This window comes from Euprymna scolopes, chromosome 5, assembly GCF_053919585.1.
Source record: "Euprymna scolopes isolate OS-2025 chromosome 5, ASM5391958v1, whole genome shotgun sequence".
Taxonomy (NCBI): domain Eukaryota; kingdom Metazoa; phylum Mollusca; class Cephalopoda; order Sepiida; family Sepiolidae; genus Euprymna; species Euprymna scolopes.
In genome coordinates, this window is record NC_136486.1 from 22,449,847 (window position 1) to 22,469,474 (window position 19,628).

Consider the following 19,628-nt stretch of genomic DNA (forward strand, 5'->3'; position numbering starts at 1 on the left):
GGCAAGCAGAGAGGCAGAGGCCACAGGGACCATTAAACTCGGAGATGAGGTATGGGTGAAGCCACCAGGGGCGCGCTACACTACACAATGGAGTAGAGGTCACGCGACTGGGAGGAACATCAGAAACAACATTGTAGTGGATGGAGTACCGAGGCATATTCTCGACATCAGACCAGTGGAAGGCGAAGCAATGGAGGGGAATGTGCAGCAACAGGAGGAGGACGAGACACCTCAGAGGCCAAGTAGAAAGAGGCGACCGCCACAGTGGATGAGAGACTATGAAATATGATCTTGAGATCAGGGGGGCGTGTGGTTAAAAGCTAAGAAAAACAGAAGTCTTACCATGGGTGTGGAGTGAGTGAGTTCAAGCTGATAAAAAAAAAACAAAGATGGCAGCCAGCATTTTATTATGTGCGTTCTCACAAAATCTCGTGTGCGCGTGATGCTGGAAACTACAAAACGAGCTTCATTTTTCGGTGCCGGGGAGATTTCAGATCTGGCAGGAGAGTAGGTGCAACGGGAGTGGAGATTCTACTTTCTCGGATTTATTCCCTTTTGTGTGTTTGAGGTAACCCCCACCCGCCTCAGGAGGCGCAATGCAGTTTAAGGACCGTGCCCCCTTTTTTTAAAGATAGTATTTTCAGTTTGTTTATTTGTCTATTTGTTTGTTTATTTATGTTTATTTGTTTGTTTGTTTGTTTATGTTTGTTTTTTTATTTGTTTGTTTATGTTTGTTTATTTGTTTGTTTATTTGTTTGTTTGTTTGTTTGTTTGTGTATGTTTGTTTATACTGCTAGATAACATAATTTAACATTACGTTTTCCTCGCTACAACAAAGTACAACAAAGTTACTTAATATATTTGCAATTTTATTATCTTTTTACATAGCCTTGGCACTAATTTTATGTTGGTCGCCTTCTCCCCACCCTGCCTCTCCCTCTCTCTCTCTCTCAAACACACGCATATTATTTTATTTTATTTTGATTTTGTAGACAGCTTGAGATCTTTTTTGTCCAATATTGATCTTTCTCCCCCACCCCCGTTCCTCTTTCTTTCTTTATGTTTTTATTATCTCCCCTTTGTTCCATAAAAACTATAGAATTATTTAAATATATTTTCGGATTTATTATCGTTTTATCGAGCATTGCCATTAATTTCTCTCTCTCTCTCTCTCTCTCTCTCTCTCTCTCTCTCTCTCTCTCTCTCTCTCTCTCTCTCTCCATAATACCATACTTTGGGGTAACTAAAAAAAAGTGTTTTTTATATGCGGGAGTTGCCAAAAGAGAACTTTTAGCGAGTTACCTTAATTACCCAAATGTATGGTGTGTATATATATATATATATATATATATATATATATATATATATATATATATATATATAACGAAACAGTACTGTACACGGATGACTATATATATATATATATATATATATATATATATATATATATATAGTCATCCACGTACAGTACTGTTTCTTAGTATCACAACTCATCAGTGTGGCTAAACATACACCTTTTCTCAGCCATGGCTCGAACCTACAACCATCGTGTTGACAGTCGGCAGCTCTAATCATCGGACCAAAAATCAGTGCCAGTAAATATTCCTCCTCAAATGTCCATTAAATTAATATTTGCCCGTCGCAAATTATCAGTTTGTTTACAAACAAATAGTGGGCTTCTCTTAATCACTTAAATACGCGTCGGATGAAAATATATTAACAAAGTGCTCAACCCAATGAGGAGGGCTTAATAGTCATCCATATACAGTATTGTTTCGTTGTATCACAACTCATCAGTGCGGCTAGACATACATCTTTTCCCAGCCATGGAATGAACCTACAACCATCGTGTTGAGTGCCGGCAGCTCTAACTATTGGACCACGATTTGGCTAAATTTGGCTACCAAGGAGTCAAAGTTCAAAAGATTTAACCTCTGCAGTCTCTAGCAAACTATTCAGAAAATATATCTATAAAAGTGAAAATGTGTGTGTGTGCGTGTGTGTGGTGTGTTTGTGTGTGTGTGTCTGTGTACATTTCCCTACCAAATAACTCTTTTTAATCGGTTTTCGGTTAGAAATTTGGCTGTCAAGGGGTCAAAGTTCAATGATTTGACCTTTGAAAACTCTACCAAACTCCTCCGACAATTTTGGGTCTAAACACTTGAAATTTAAAATGTAGGTTACTTGGACATGGATCAAACTTTTTAGTTTGATTTGAGCTTCAAAAATGCTAAGGGATGAAAATTGGGGTTAAAGTTTTAAAAAAATTTACCTTTGCGGTCTCTACTAAATTACTCAGCCAATTTTTGGTCTAAACATTTTAAATTTTATATAACGTGTATTTAGAGATAGGGAAAGATTTTTAATCGGTTTAGGTCGAAATTTTGAGCTGCCAAGGGGTCAAAGTTTAAAAGATTTGATTTTTGCAGTGTTTAGCAAACTACTCAGCGAATTTTGGGTCTAAATATTTGAAATTTATTCATAAAGGGTATTCAGACATGCTGCAAGCATTTTAATCAGTTTGGGGGCGAGAATTTGGCTGCCAAAAAGTCAAAGTTGAAAGAGTTGACCTTTGCAGATTCTACTAAATTCCTCCGCCAATTTGGGGTCTAAACACTTGAAATTTTAGATGTAGGTGACTTGGAAATGGGTAAAACTTTGTACTTTGATTTGAGACCAAAATAATAAGTCTTAAGGGTTCAAAATGGGGATCCAATTAAAAAAAAATGTACCTCTGTGGTCTCTACCAAATTATTCAGACAAATTTTGGTCTACACATTTGAAATCTTACATAAAGTGTATTCACACGCAGGGCAAGTTCTGAACAGTACATAGGGCCTGAGCAAAGCCAGTCCGACCTGCTAGTCTATCTATATATCTATAAAAGTGAACGCGTCTGTGTATCTGTGCGTCTGGGTATGTGTCTGTGTACATTTCCCTACGCAATAACTCTGTCAATTTTCAGTCTACAGACTCGAAATTTGATATACAGGGTACTGAGATTTGGGAAAATCTTTGTGATCGATTTTCGGACAGAAATTTGGCTGTTAAGGGGTCAAAGTTCAACGATTTGACCTTTGAGAACTCTACCAAACTCCTCCGACAATTTTGGGTCTAAACAATTGAAATTTTAGATATAGGTTCCTTGGACATATATCTAACTTAATAATTTGATTTGAGCCCAAAACAATAAATTTTAAGGGGTCATAATAGGGGTCAAAGATGTAAAAAATTGACTTCTGCGGTCTCTACCAAATTACTCAGACAATTTTTGGTCAACACATTTGAAATTTTACATAAAGGGTATTCAAGGGTAAGCTTTTTAATCGGTTTGGGTCGAAAATTTTTAGTTACCAGTACATAAATGTTTGCATGTATGCATGTTTGCATGTCGGCCTAAAACTTTCGACAGAGGCGACAGATTTTACCAAGATCAGTATCGTTTTGAAGGTCGACGTTTCAGACGACAAATATCGAAAAATTGGCGTAAAACATTAATATCTTCACCTTCAACTGGGTAATTTTCTATAGAGGGGGTCGCTTTTTCGACAATATTTTTTAAAGTCATCCTCTCCTTTCGATTGTCTAGCCTTAATTCAAACATACATCACTTCCGGTTTGGCGGTGGCCGTAACAGCAAAGGCATCAGGGTTTTCCCCCATTCTTTTCGTCCTTCGCGGTACAGGTTCGAGCCTGCCTTCCTGCTACCGCTTTTTTTTTTTTTGCTCAACAGACACATCCAAACATCCGGGCAATGCCGTGCTGAAATGCTAGTATATATATAAAAGTGAAATTGTATGTGTGAGTCTGCCTGTGTGTGTATATTTCCCTACTAAACTACACTGTCAATTTTCAGTCTACAGACTTGAGATTTGACATCAGGGGTATTGAGATTTGCGAAAATCTTTTTAATCTGTTTTCGGTCAGAAATTTGGCTGTCAAGGGGTCAAAGTTCAACGATTTGATCTTTAAAAACTCTACCAAACTCCTCCGCCAGTTTTGGGTCTAAACACTTGAAATTTAAAATGTAGGTTCCTTGGACATGGATCCAACTTTATAAGTTGATTTGAGCCAAAAAAAAATTAATGTTAAGGGGTCAAAATTGGGGTCAAAGTTTTTAAAAAATTGGACATCTTAGCTAATCTTTGGTCTAAACATTTGAAATTTTACATAAAGTGTATTCAGACATACGGCAAGCTTTTTAATCGGTTTTTGGCCGAAAATGTGGCTATCAAGAGGTCAAAGTTCAAAAGATTTGACTTTTGCGGTCTCTAGCAAACTATTCAGCAAATTTTTGGTCTAAACATTTAAAATTTTACATAAAGGATATTCAGACATGCAGCAAGCTTTCTAATCAGTTTTTGGGCGAAAATTTGGTTGCTAAGAGGTCAAAGTTGAAAGAGTTGACCTTTGCAGACTCTACCAAACTCCTTCACCAATTTTTGGTCTAAAGACTTGGAATTTTAGATGTAGGTTACCTGGACCTGAGTCAATTATATATATATATATATATATATATATATATATATATATATATATATATATATATATATATATATATATATATATATATGAGCAAACAGTTAATAAAATATGTTAAAAAACACTTTGAAATGAGTTAAAAACATATTTAATCTGAAAAGGAAACACTAGATAAGTGGATAGTCCTTTTCTTCTCATCAGAGGGTAGGAATTAGCAAAATGCGGGATCGGATTTTGCATGCAGAAGTATTTGATGAAACAACAAGTAAGTCAAAGATCTTACTTGAAAACAAAATAAGTTAAGCAGAGGGAATATGGTAAAGAAAAAGGTGATTACACATGAATGGATAGTCTGGTGGAAGATAAAAAAATCCAGTGACGGTAAAATCCAAATGTAAAACTTCAAGAAAGTTAAAAGAATTTCCATTTGTTCAAGTAAAATCCAAGGAAATCCTGTAATTGGAAGAAGATGGTCCATAATTATATATATATATATATATATATATATATATATATATTTTAAGTCATCTCTCTTTTTTTACTTAAATTTATTACTTAATTATATCAACCCAGAATACTAGAAATTAGTATATATATATATATATATATATATATATATATATATATATATATATATATATATATATATATATATATATAGGTTGTTCTTGGACACAGTTTGACATCAAATATCTCTAGAATTATTAAGGATATAAAAATGCCCCTGGTATATTCAGAAGTCTTGCAATCTCCAAATGTTCATGGAATATTCAAAGATGTTCAATGTGAGCCTCATTGCCACACGACACATCAAGACGATAGCCTAATTTTTGACAAACCCATCCAAGCATTGTGTTGTCAATCATTGCAACAACTTTTGTTCTTTGGGCCTTCAGCTCATCCACATGTCTTGGAAATGGGTGGGCACATAGATCAGTTCTTTCACAAATCCCACAAAAAGAATCGCAGGGTTTGAGATCTGAAGATCTGGGAGGCCAGGACATGAGATCGTTATCATCTTGCTCAAATCGTTCAATCCATCTCCCTGGCAATGCTGTGTTCAGAAACTGTCTAACTCTGAGACACTAATGCGCTCCATCCTGTTGGAAAATGAAATCATCAGACTCTTTCTAACTCAATATGGTATGAGGATTTGAAATGTGTCAAAGACTTTTGGAACATCCTATATATAGCGTAAAATAGGCTTGAATATGATATTTTAATTCGTCCAGATTTCGTATATATTATTATAGAGTGGTGATTTCAAAAGTAAAAAAAAAAGTATTTAGGTGCTATCAGCTAGAATGCTAACCAATAGCAAAAGTGTAGCATTCAAAGTTGGTGACGTTTCCACTGTACCAACATGGCACGCAAATAAAGCGATTAAAAATTAATAATTAAAAATAAATTAAGATGAATATACAAAATGTTTTTGATTCATTTTTGACCCCTTAAAAACAATTTTAATCTGCTAAAGACCCATAAAAGAACGGCCCTTAAAAAATTAAATCATTAAAAATGAATTAAAATGAATATACAAAATGTTTTTGACTCATTTTTGACCCCTTAAAAACAATTTTAATCTGCTAAAGACCCATAAAAGAACGGCCCTTAAAAAATTAAATCATTTGAGGCCCCTAGTGCCGCTGTGCAACTTTTAGTTTCAGAGGAGATAGAGTTTGAGAATATGGAGCCAGCCAGACAGACAAACAGACGCATAGCCGTTTATATATATATATATATATATATATATATATATATATATATATATATATATATATATATATATATATATGGAGGTAAGCTTAAATATAGATTAAATTAAAATAAATAAGAGAAAAATAATTTTATTATTGTTGAAGACGCCCCTCCATGGGATTAATGGACTATCTCATGACGTCACTTCTGGTATCGAGTACCGGTGCCCGGCAGTCTGAGATTAGCACGCGACCAAGCAGATCAGTTGCACACGGCCAACCGTTGAGGAATGGTATGACTCACCTCACTTTGCCTGTAATATATGTGAATACATATTTCGTTCCTAAAAATCCTGTGTTCCTTTGTTCTTAATACCATTTAACCCCATAATAACTGGCGACATCGGATTCGATTCTCACACGGATTAACTCCACAAAAAATTCTAATTGACTTCAAAAGAACGTCGGATTTATAAGCTAAGAAGTCGGCTGGCAATTACATGCTAAAAACAAAAATAAAAAAGAAAACGAACACATGGCAAAGTTATTGACGAAATTGTAAATTAATCTTTTTGTCTCTATATTTAAATTGAAAAGAACTGTACGAAACGCTTTTTGTAATGTTTAAAAATTAATTTTGTTGCTTGTTGAAAGAAGACAGAAAAAATGGGAAAATGTTCACCCAATTTTTACCAGCAAGAACAGTTCTATCATAAAATGTCGGCTGTTTATTCATACGCAAATTTGAAAATTCTTTTAAATGAAGTGAAACGCTTTTTGCCTTTGTTTTTGCTGTTAACTTATGCAATAGTTTAACGAGAGAGAAATGTTTCTTTTTTTTCCTTTTCGTTTTACTTGGACTAAAAAAAAGACTTCTTTTCATTGAGTGGAATTTTCTGAAATATTCTATTTTTAACTGTCGGTTCTAAAGTAAAAAAATTATTTTTCTGTTGCGTGGGGACAACTCACCCCCCCCCACACACACACATAAAAAGAAAAATCTAGCCATTTTAGTTAACTGCCAGACAATTCCACGATTATTTTTATTCTTTTGCAACTGTATTGTATCATAGTATATATTTTTTTGTTTCTGTTTCACAAAAATTGGGTTATCTCTTAGGTTTTTACCAAGAAGTAAGGAATAAATTGCCCCCTCCTCATACGCACACACTGTTTTTTATTATTTTATATCTCTTCTCCAGTAAAAAACGGAAATCATTTTCTTCATGCGTTTGGAAAAGCCATTAAAAGATGGAGGACGTTAAAGCAGTGTTAATACAGCTAATTAAAGCTCAAATGGACCAGCAGCAGAAAGCTGAGGAAAATTTTAAAGAACGTGATAAACAGCTCCAGTTACAATTTCAAGAGAGGCAACAAACGTTGGAGGAGAGAATGTTACTTCAACAACAGAGACAAGAAGAGATGTTGTTAAAAATATTTGATAGAACGGAACACAGGGACAATAGCTTTGCTTTTTCCCAATGTACAATATGGAACACTATATAAACGTTCAACTACCAACCGGAGTTGGATGGGACGTTTGACACTTTCTATCGGAGATATGAGGACCTATTACCCATGGATTGTCAAGAGTGGAGCAACACTAAGAAAGTTCGCCTACTTTTGAGGAAATTAGGGACCACAAAACATAGCAAGTTTGTGGATTATATTCTCCCCAGGAAGACGAGTGAATTGGAATTTTCTGAAGCGGTCAAACTTTATTCCGAACTGTTCAGCCCGAATTCTACGCTCTTTCATAGAAGATGGAAATGCTTAACCTGCAAAAAAGTGACGACGACGATTACCTAACCTTCGCGTCCGTGGTAAATAAACACGGTGATGATTTCCGTCTATCAGATGACTTCAAGTGTTTAATTTTTGCGCAGGGTCTAGTCTTATCCAAAAAACGCTGAGATTAGACATCGTGTTCTCTCTAGACTTGAGAGCAAATGGGCCTCACCCTCCAGGTAGTCTGCGTAAAGAACAACTCAAGACACGTCGAGGAGTCAGGCGCAAAAATCATTAGAAGGACGACTTTCAGACCTGAAAAATACTCACCCCAAAAATGCAAAGCTGGAAGTAAGAAAACTCAGGCTACACCTAATAAGTACCACCTAGTCACAAGACCTGGATCCCCTACAAGCCCGTACTATCGCTGTGGCGGGAAACATTGATAGAGTTAATGTTTTTACAAATACAAGTACTGCAACGAATGTGGCAGGAAAAACAACAAAGCGACCCAGTGCAGGAAGAACAAGGTCAAGAACAGCGTCCGACAGACTAGATTCGACTTGGATTTGGATAAGAACCGGCGCAAATATGCCACGGTGAACATCGCAAACAAAACTGTGCATCTACAATTGGATTCCGGATCAGACCTGTTCATCATTAACCTTAAGACGTGGAAAGGCTAAGGAAACCAACCATGTGGAAGACGAACAAATCAGCTCGAGCTGTAACATGCAATAAAGTGAAATTTGAGGGAGAGCTCACACTCCCGGTGACCTTAAATGGTGTTACTAAAAAAGTGAAAGTGTATGTACATAGGACATCCGAAAACATGTTCGGTACTGATTGGATGGAGCGATTCGAATTGTGGGACCAACTATGAATAAATTCTGTCATGGGGTAGAAGACTCGTCTACGGAGGCGCAACAACTGAAGGACGAGTTAAAAGAGGAATTTCGAGAAGTATTCTCTTCTCACCAGAACTAGGAAAATGTACAAAGGCTATAGCTAGATTCGAACTAAAAGAAAATAATCTGCTCGTTTTCAAGAAGAAACATCCCACTTGCAGCAACAGAGAAATCGAAAAAGAAATCTTCAACGGAATCTGCCAAAGGAGGCAAAAAAACTGAGACTACAAAGCCGAATGTTAAAAAGCCCGCGCCAAAAGAATTCCCCAAGCCAAAGCACTAATTTCTACACGTGTATAGGATTACACCCAACCCGAACACACCAACAGCAATCTCACCTGCAGAAACGATGTTTACGCGGAAAGTGAAATCCGTTTTTGACAAGCTCTTACCCAAACAGTCGAATCCACTAGTGAGCACTGATGTACCTAGTAAACGTTTGATACCAGGTGAAAGAGTGTTTTTCAAAAGTTATAAAAAGCACATCGTTCTGGGAGGTGGGTACAATTACTGAGAGAGTCGGTGACATGGTATATATCATCCAAGGACCAACATATACCCACAAACGTCACCAGAACCAACTAAGATGATGTCAATCAGTTGAAACCAGCGACAGTCCACCATTGGAAGATGAGCTGATAGACACTGTCTTCAAAACTTTTGATCTTGAACCTCCTCAACCAACACCTGAACTAGTGCAGTCGTCCCGTAAGAGAAAGGTTACCGAGCCATTGATGGTAAACCATAAAAGGAAGAGGTACTGACAGCTTTTACGAACAAAAAGTTTGAGAAGGGAGTATTGAAGACTCCTCTCCATGGGAATAATGGACTAACTCATGGCGTCACTTCCTCTGGTAACGTCACTTCCGGTATTGAGTACCAGTGCCCGGCAGTCTGAGATTGGCACGCGACCAAGCAGGTCGGTTGCATACGCCTAACCGTTGAGGAATGGATATACTCAACTCACTTTGCCTGTAATTTATATGAATATATGTTTCGTTCCTAAAAATCCTCTGTTCTGTATACCATTTAAACCCATAACAATTATACAAATATGTGGTTTATTCCAAAGATTTATTTTTGGCATTTTAATTTGAATACCATTTTGAGCATGTGGCACCGCGGCTTGAGCGAATATGGTGTAATTTATAGCGTGTTCTAATTTTTATGTACTCCTATGCATTAAATTAAATTCTATTTCAGCAATAAAGCATCGAATATTCTCTTTCAAGTGGTCTATTTTGTTTGATCTATCAGCGTAGCCATAGGATTACATATTCCCAAAGAAAATAATCTAATGGGTTTCAATCTCATAAACGCAGTGGCTAGTTGACAGATCCATTTCGTAAAATTATTCGTCTATCAAAATGTTTCTCTTTGTAAATTAATCTATTATTTGCAATTTGCAAACGCTGTTTTGGTGTCAGTTTCTTCATGATGGATTTCAAAACCAAGCTGAACTCAAAATAGCTGATAGTTGCTAAATCTGCAACCAAAGAAAATCGAGTTGTGAATTTAAAGTTTGACGTCTCTAAAAAAAACACCATGTATGTATGTGTGTGTGTGTGTTTTGAGATAAGATCCTTAATTCTACATCAATTTTAATGTTTACATCGAAAACGTGACATGTGCTCGCTTTCACATGACTAATAGCATTCGATAAAAGTGCTGATACAAATTGTCAAGGTCCATCAATTAAGGAATGCGTGAAAACTTTTAAAAAATATCGATCTTTTAATTGATTTTAATTTCTTATCATTTTTGCTTTTTCAAATTGATGGACATTAAAGCTGATTTTAAAAGATTAACTATTTTTTAAACTGACAAGGAAAATAGCATTATAATCTATATTCCTATATTTTTGCGTCTTCGGATGCAATAAAAACTAAGCACTATATCAAGATTAAACTTAGAAAGCTTGATTTTGTATGAAATGTTCAACAAGTTTGTTATATATATATATATATATATATATATATATATATATATAAATATACATATGTATATATATGTATATATATATACATATGTATATATATGTGTATATATATATATATATATATGTATATATATAATAAGATTATAGACAAAATAAATCCATATATATTTTTTTTTTCTGATGTAATAAGGAAAAAAATCAATTTAGAGAGGTATAATATGCTCTCTATACCACGGTATTTCTAAGGCTTATGCCTCTCACCAGAAAAAGAGCCAGGGGATAGGTTGCAAACAGTTCAATGCGACATCTAACTAAGGGTATAATTGGGAGTGGGGAGATATTAACATATCTGGTATGATAATGATATAATTTGGGGATTAAACGTATACGAGTGAATTTAAGCTGTACTGGGAACTTAGGAGAAATTTGGATATAATGCTAGTTTTTGGTTAAAATTTGATGACAATTGGTTAAAAAGGACCTATATTTTTAAACCAATAAAATATGCCCAGATTAGCATACATTTTATATATATATATATATATATATATATATATATATATATATATATATATATATATATATATATATATATATATATACAGAGAGAGAGACAGACAGACAGACAGACAGACATGAAAAAGGGATAAACCAAAATTATATGTTCACTATCTGGGAGGAGATGATGCCAGACGACTTTTGTGATGCCCTAATCGTCTCCCTCTATAAGAACAACGGAAGTAAGTCAAACTTTGGGAATTACAGGAGTATTTCCCTCCTTTCAGTTGGCGGAAAGATCTTTGCATGGGTCATCCTAAACAGACTCATCACAGTCTCTAAACAAAGCCTTCCTGAAGCACAGTGTAGCTTTAGGCCTGACAGAAGCATTGTAGATATGATATTCGCCTTGAAAAAACTTCAAGGGTGTAGTGATATGCAAATTAAGTATAATTTGCATATGAACAGATAGCTCATATTTATAAACTGACACCAACTAAAACAGGTGGTTATTGAACGCTTGCTTAGCGTTATACACGACATATCAAAGAGAAATGTATTGAACAGAACAAGCCTCCCTAATCAGTATTCATTGACCTGACCAAAGCGTTTGACACCGTCAACAGGGAAGCACTTTGGACAGTCCTTGAGCATATCGGGTGTGACGATGATCAGACTCTTCCATGATGGCATGACTGGCCGGAATCTCTCCAATGGCAATGTGACAGATGCTTTTCAAGTCTGCAATGGCGTGAAGTAGGGCTGCGTACTAGCCCCAGTCCTCTTCAACGTATTTTCACCTGCATGCTGTCCCATGCTGTCCAAGATTTAGAGAAGGGGGTCTACATTTGTTACCGCTTGGACGGTTCTCTTTTCAACCTGTGTCGACTAACAGCAAAGATGAAGAGCCTGAAAACTTTCCCCCAAGATGTTCTCTTTGCTGACGACTGCGCACTAGTGGCCCACGCAGAACAAGACTTGCAGCAATGTTGGACCGCTTCTCTGAGGCATCCAAGATCATCAGTCTTCCAAAGACAGAGGTAGTCTACGAGCCTGCACCATATTCCCACTCCTCTCCCCCTAACACCACTATTGACGACACACCACTTGCCATTTCAAATATCTGGGGAATGTCATATTCTGTAATGGCTCTTTGGACAGAGAAATTAACGCTAGAATTAGCAAGGCAAGTCAAGCACTGGACAGACTCCGCAATCTAGTGCTCAACAAACACAACATCCGCCTATCTACAAAACTGAAGGTCTACAATGCTGTGGTTCTTCCCTCTCTTCTCTATGGTTGTGAGACATAGACACTGTATCGCAGGCATATGAAGAAACTGCAGGTTTTCCACATGTGAGCTTTTCACTCCATCCTGAGAATTAGGGAATAGGACCACATCACCAATCTGGAGGTCCTGGACAATTCAAAGTCCACTAGCATATAGGCAACCATCATCAAACCCCAACTTCGATGGGTTGGACACATGATTCGAATGGAGGAGAGGCAAATGCCAAGATGTCTGGTGTACGGGGAGCTCCAGGCTGGCAAACAAAACCAAGGTCGAATAAAACTGTGCTATAAGGACACGAGCAAAGCCAATCTCCAGTGGTGCTACATCAAACCAAAATATCCGGAGGGTTAGGCCATGAACAGACTAAAATGGCGAGACTCAGTTCATAGAGCTGCTGCCAATTTTGAAGAGGGTCGATGCCAGAAACTCACTGCTGCCAGAGAGAGACACCGCAGAGCAGTCTCAACAGCAATCACAACTAACTTCCGATGCCCTCACTGTTCAAGACTTTGTGCCTCTAGGCTGGGGGCTGCAGCTGCAGAGCCACCTCCATATTCATAGATGAGATGCAAAATGAAAACATCATTATCGGATCCGATGGACAGCCAATAATAATAATGAAGTTAGAGATAATAATGATGATGATGATGATGATGATGATGATGATGATGATGATGATGATATAAGGCAATATATGTTACTGTGAGTTCGTTCTCTATGGACTCCAAAACGGTTCGGCCGAATTTTTATTTTACAATTTCACACACATGCACTTTATGTCTGACAATGTTCTTAGATAAGTTTTGTATCGGAATGCCTCCAATAAGTATCAAAATCGATAATCAAAAAATCCTAATTAAGAAGGATCAGTTCGATTTTGACGAAAGTTTATACCTTATAACATCCTTACATCACAAATACACTTGAGAAGTTTTATCACCGCACAAGCAGAAGAGTCCAGTGTATAAAATCAACAGTATGTTGGAATGTTTCTGTTTAAAGCACAATTGACCCATATTTGACTTTTGCATTTTAAACATCAATTCAAGCCATTATATAAAAATAATATAAAGAAATTCAACAGTAGGTTCTCTACAGTGCAATACAGACTACAAAGTATTCGGGACTAAGTCACTGTGGGAGTGCATGCGACGTTTTCTCTCGGTGCACCACATCGAGTCACCGACTAGAGCAGGTAATCAATCGATTTGATTAAAAAATGTGCAATATTAGTGACAATAAAATTATGGAAGGGTGGAACATTTGTTGACTCTTATTCAATCCCAGGCTACATCGGGTTTCCCTGCTAATTGAACTCTTATGTTAGCGAAGTATACTTGAAAGCCTTTATATATAGCTTTTCGTTACTTTTATATTCGTTTATTTCCATAGTTAGAATGTTGCTTTTATATTTTTTTGTTTCATTTATTTAATTATTTATTATTTAATTATTTTATTTAATAATTTTTTTTGACGGGGCGGGGGTCCCAGTTTTCTTCTTGATTTCTGTTTGGTTCTCAAGAATTAATATTTAAACATACGCTTACATACAGCGCTATCTAAATAGATATTCAAAGTTATGAGATAATGTCTAAGCTATTATATGAACTAAATAAGACTGATAACTAAACAGCTAATTAATCAATTAGCAAACTTATCGCGGCATTATTAGCAATTGGAAAATAATGACATACAAACGTTGCGACTGACATCTGTGATGTATTTATGTAGTACATAATCGCCATTCTGTGCTGTTGCTCTAAGGGGGATAACTCTCAATTTTATGCTTGTATTTTTTACACTTGATTTCAAATATTTTCTATTAAAAAAATATTGTTAAATTTTGTTTGCAAAAACAAGACTTTTTCCTGAGATTTCAACAACTGATGTCAACAAAGCATAATGAAAACATGAAACAGTAACGTATCTTTTTGTCATTTTTAATATTTAAGAATTGAAAACAGTTAAGGTGCTTCAGCTTCTTCAATGTAAGAGGGAAAATCGAAAGTAAAAAAAGTGAATTTTAATTAAAAACTAAATGTTATTTATTTAATTTTTATACCAATTTTCAACTTCTATTCAAAGCAATGTTATGTATTTAATTCTCATGTCGCAATTAGTTAAACATTACTGCATATTATTACACAAAACATGTATTTTGAAAAAAATGTACGATTCAATGATATTCGTCATTAATTGTAATAAGACGACAACAGTTACTTCCCCTTATTTATGTCTAAACTTAAAATTTGATTTTACAAACTATTTTCATTAATAATTATTTTTCTACTTTAGCGTTTTTCGTAATTTTTGGATATGTTACTAATTTCGACATAACAATTTATTAGATACCATTGGTTTCAATTGAAATTCAATATTTCGTTTTTCGATTTTCGCTTTAATAACATAAACATTACATTTTGTTTTATATGTTAGTTATTTTAAAACGTTTTTAGTGAACTACTACTATGATGCTGCTACGGTATGCTTCCCTTATTTCTCTCTTTCTCTCTACTCTTCTACTTTTCCCTTCCTTTCTTCTCTCAGCGTCACCAGAGGTTTCAGCCAATCGGAATAGAGGACTGATAGAGGGAGATACAAAGAAGAAATCTGTCTCGGACATGCGGGAACGATAGAAGCATCAACTCGCGACGGACCAGTTTCCCTGGGTAAAGACTTTTATCAAAGAAATGTACCATCCTCTTTGTACCCCTAAAGTCTCGTCGCACTTAATTATAACCCGATGCTTTCTTTTCCCCAACCATTCTTTTTCAGCACTCTTGTTCTCTCTCTAATGTCGGAGGTGCCCCAAAAAGGGGACCGACCGAAATGGTGACCTTTTTTAAACGTCGTTAAAATTTATGGTAACCGCCATACGCTTAAAAAAAAAAGAAGAAAAAAAGTATTGAAAATTCATAGATTTAAAATCGTTTAATTGTTCCGTACTTATGCTGAATAAAAACGATGCTATCATCAGAATTTTCTGGCTAGCTTGTATAAACCACTGAAAGGTGGCAAACGAAAGTTTCATGATTTTCTTTTTCGCACAAACACTGATCAATTTTTTTTAATGAAAAATATATAATATCTGTTGTTATGAAGATAATTCAATGAAAAATTAATTGAAAAAATGAAATCTTTTTGGTTGTTATGAAGAAAATACAATCAACAATTATGGGACAATTTTTATTAAACTTTAAGAAAATTAAAATTCAAATCAAGAAAAAAACACTTATTCTAAGGTAAGTTTCGTGTATAAATATGTATATTTTAGATAACAAACAGCCTTCGGGCCAAGATCACAGTGTAGTATCTGTTCTGATGCTACACTTCATATTTTCTGTCCTCGGTCAGTGAAGGAGAAAGCCTTCATGACTAAGACAATTTTTTATTTTTGTTCCGATCCAGAGTGCTCATTTTTGGGGAGCTAGATTTTCCCCACATTAAAAACCGATCTTGTGTCTAACTCTGCCCTCGTGGGAAGGCAAGTAAATAGGAACAACAAAAAATGTTTATATTATATATGTGTGTGTGTGTGTGTGTGTGTGTGTGTGTGTGTGTCTTATTTGCTAATTATTTCCGTTCAAATCCAGATAAATATTTGTAACAGTCCCGCTGACGCTGGTAGCAGCATCAATGGCTAATATATGCAAATGACTAAGCTGGATGCGCAATATGACGCCTCAGTATACACAAAGGGACACACTTGGACGGAGAAACAGTGTTCAGGGGAGCACGCTTGAAGAAGCAGAGGTATTTGAGACATGTTCATAGAAAGAGAGGTGATCGAGATGGGTGTTCAGAGAAGCAGAGGTATTTGAGACATGTTTGAAGAAAGAGAGGTATTCAAGGCATGTTCGAAGAAAGAGAGGTGTTCAATACGTGGCGAGAGGAGAGTTTTGTTTGTTTTTGTTTTACGGCATATCAACCCGTTTCAGGTTATTTAATGCCGAATCTAGTGATTTTGAAGAAAAACATTTTAATAGAGTATATATATATTTTTTTAAGTCAGTTTCTATTTAATCCATAGTTGGGACCTTAACAGGTACTACCACTCCGGGTAAGAGTGGACCTGGGAGCAATGGCAATTAAAGGGTGGCTCCACTCTCCCCAAAGCCCGCAAGATGGGGCCTCACCACTGGATATAGCTTAAGGTCATATCCAAGACCGCGAGAGGAGAGAAGCGCGTGCTTGAGACGTGGGTGGCATCAGGGCAGAGACAAAAAAAAATCCGGAAAAAGAGCAAGTTTTTTTTTTAATATTTAGAAAAATCCGTTGTTGGAAATACCAGATATAAAGGCTTTTGTTAAAAAGAAGAAAAAGTGTGTCCAGTTTTTAATTTCTTTTGTTTCCTTGTGACTGAGTCTACAATGTGTTGGATCCGCTAAAATGTAACAACACTGTTAAAAAAAGTTGTACAACATTACATATTTTGCTTTTTTCATAATTAACCAATGATAGCAAATAAATGCTTTCTTAAATCACGTTGGCTACTGCGATTACATTAGTTTAAAGTTTCAGCAGCTTTCAGATTGTTACGTAAACTGTCCCAATGATAGCATAGCATTCGGTTCTTTTTTGTTGTTGTAGCGAAATTTGAAAATTAAAATATTGAATTTCAAGTGAAACCAATCGTATCTACTGAATTGTCATGTCGCAGTAATGAAAACATTCCAAAAATTGCGAAAAACGAGAGAAATTTAATTATTAATGAAAGCAATTTACAGCAACAACTAGCGAAAATTAAGTTTTGTTAAATTGGCAAAAAAAAATTTCAATTTTCAGAAAATATTTACCTTTTGTTACGATTAGAAGTCTTTGTTTTTTTGTTTGTTTGTTTGTTTGTGTTCTTTTTTTTAGCAAAACTCAATTTTCGCCAATTGTCTTTGAAAAATATGTTCATTAATAATTTATTTTCTATTTTATCGTTTTTCGGAATTTTTGGATATGTTCGTTACTGCATAAGTACCAATTAATGAAAAAATATTCCAAATCGAGTGTTACTAAATACAAGCGTAAAATCGAGAGGAGTTATTTCCCTTACAACAACAATAATCTCAACGTTACAATAACATAATCAAAGAAGCGGCGCTTCTTAGAAGCGCCCATATTCCTATACATCCCTAGGGTCACATCCTTAGAGTTTGGATAATCGTTCAAAAATAAAAAATTAAACAAAGTAGAAATCAACTCAATAAATGCCACGGTAACATTTATTTTGTTTTCATCCTATTCTAAATCATCTGTTCTCCCTTCACATCCACCCCCCCCCCAAAAAAAAAAATTAAAAGGATATAAGTGTTTTTTTTTTCTTTTCTTTTTTTTGGCGGCGGGGGGGGGTATTCATTTTTCATGTGCTGGCGTTATTTTTTTGTTTTGTTTTATTTTTAAGAAATAAGACAAATACACTGCGTTCTATTCTAAATAGAGAGTGATTGAAAAACAAATTTCGCTGACATGCATATGAAGTAGGCAAAGAATAGTTAAGAAATAAATTTTCGATTAAAAAAAAGTCTACTCGGTGACAACTTCCGGTTTTGACATCGAAAACTGACTAGCGCTTTTTTATTATTAATATTTTAGTACAAAAATATTACTATCACTACTATAATCATTTTGTCATTTTGACACTAGCCCTGTGTCCCAGCGGAAAAGTCGTAAAGCCACACGTGACAGTGGGCGCCAAACAAAAATAAAAAATGAAATTATAAAAGAAAATTTTATTTGATTGTTTATAATAAATAAATAATAAAAATATTCAATTCTACAAACATTGCGATCATTTTTATGGTAATATTTTTTTTAATGATAAAAAGAATTATCAGTTACACCTAGCTCCCTAAAACACCTATAATATAATGGGTAACTATTTTTTTTTTAAATAAACACCGCTTGTGCATCTCAAATTTCAACACTGGAAGCCATCACCAAATAAACTTTTCTCCGTTTTACCAAATTTCTTGATATCTGAAATTGTGTTAACCACCACCGAAAGGAGATTATTCCATTACTTCCATTTCTAGTTAATAGATAAATTATCTCCCTTAGATAATTTTATTTTTATTATCTCCCTTGGATAATTTTATTCAAGGGACATTATTTTTTTTAATTTAAGGGGAGATAAAACTCTATTTCTTATACTTTTACAGTCGCATGTCAGAGTTTTTAGACGCATTCTCGCATTTGTATGAAGGACTTTGTCCGTCAGTGTATTTGTCACGTCTGTGTTTGAAACAGCATTTCATTTCTTAACACGCAGATTTAATGACTGCTTTTTGTTCTAGCAGCATTTAAGCATCTCTATAAAATGCACTGACCATATTCACTTTTCTCCCCACGAGGGCAAAGTTAGACATAAATTAATAATGTGGGGAAAATCCAATTCTCAAAAACGAGTCGCTCTGCATTGGAACAACAAAAATGCCTCGGTCTAGAAGGATTCCATGTCCACTGACCGTGGTTAGAAAAGAAGCTGATCAGTCTCTATAGAAGAGGAAATGACTTTCGGTCAGTTTGTCATGCTTAAGTTACAATTAATATTTTTGTCGGTCTGTCATGCTTAAGCTTAAGATTTTCTTTCATCTGACACGCATTATGTAAAATGGCATTTTAGATGCGACTATGTATCTCTTTTTAAAAATCTGTCGGTCGGCCTGACAAACTAATTTTCATCGATAAAAGCACTGATTTAGATGATAATTTATAATTTGTATTGTAATTTAGATTTTTTGAACTGTTATTCTCATCTCGGGGGCAATTTTCTGATTCTCTTGAGCATCTACATCTATCATGTCATGAGATATATACTATATATTCCCTGTTGCGACCCTGTTCCCTCTGGAATATATGGCGTTTGTATTATCCTAAATGCTTTATGCAAGTGCAATTTAGTAAACTAAGGCATATAATTTGTTTCTGTTTTAGAAGAGTTCCATTCGAGACAAGGGAAGGTAATCATTGAATTTATTGAAGTTAAAAATCATAAAAAGAAGTAAAAATAATAAAAACGCATTTTCAAATAATGACTGTTTTAATTCAATAAATGTTTGTGCGTGTTTTACAATAGAAAACATAAGAAAAAC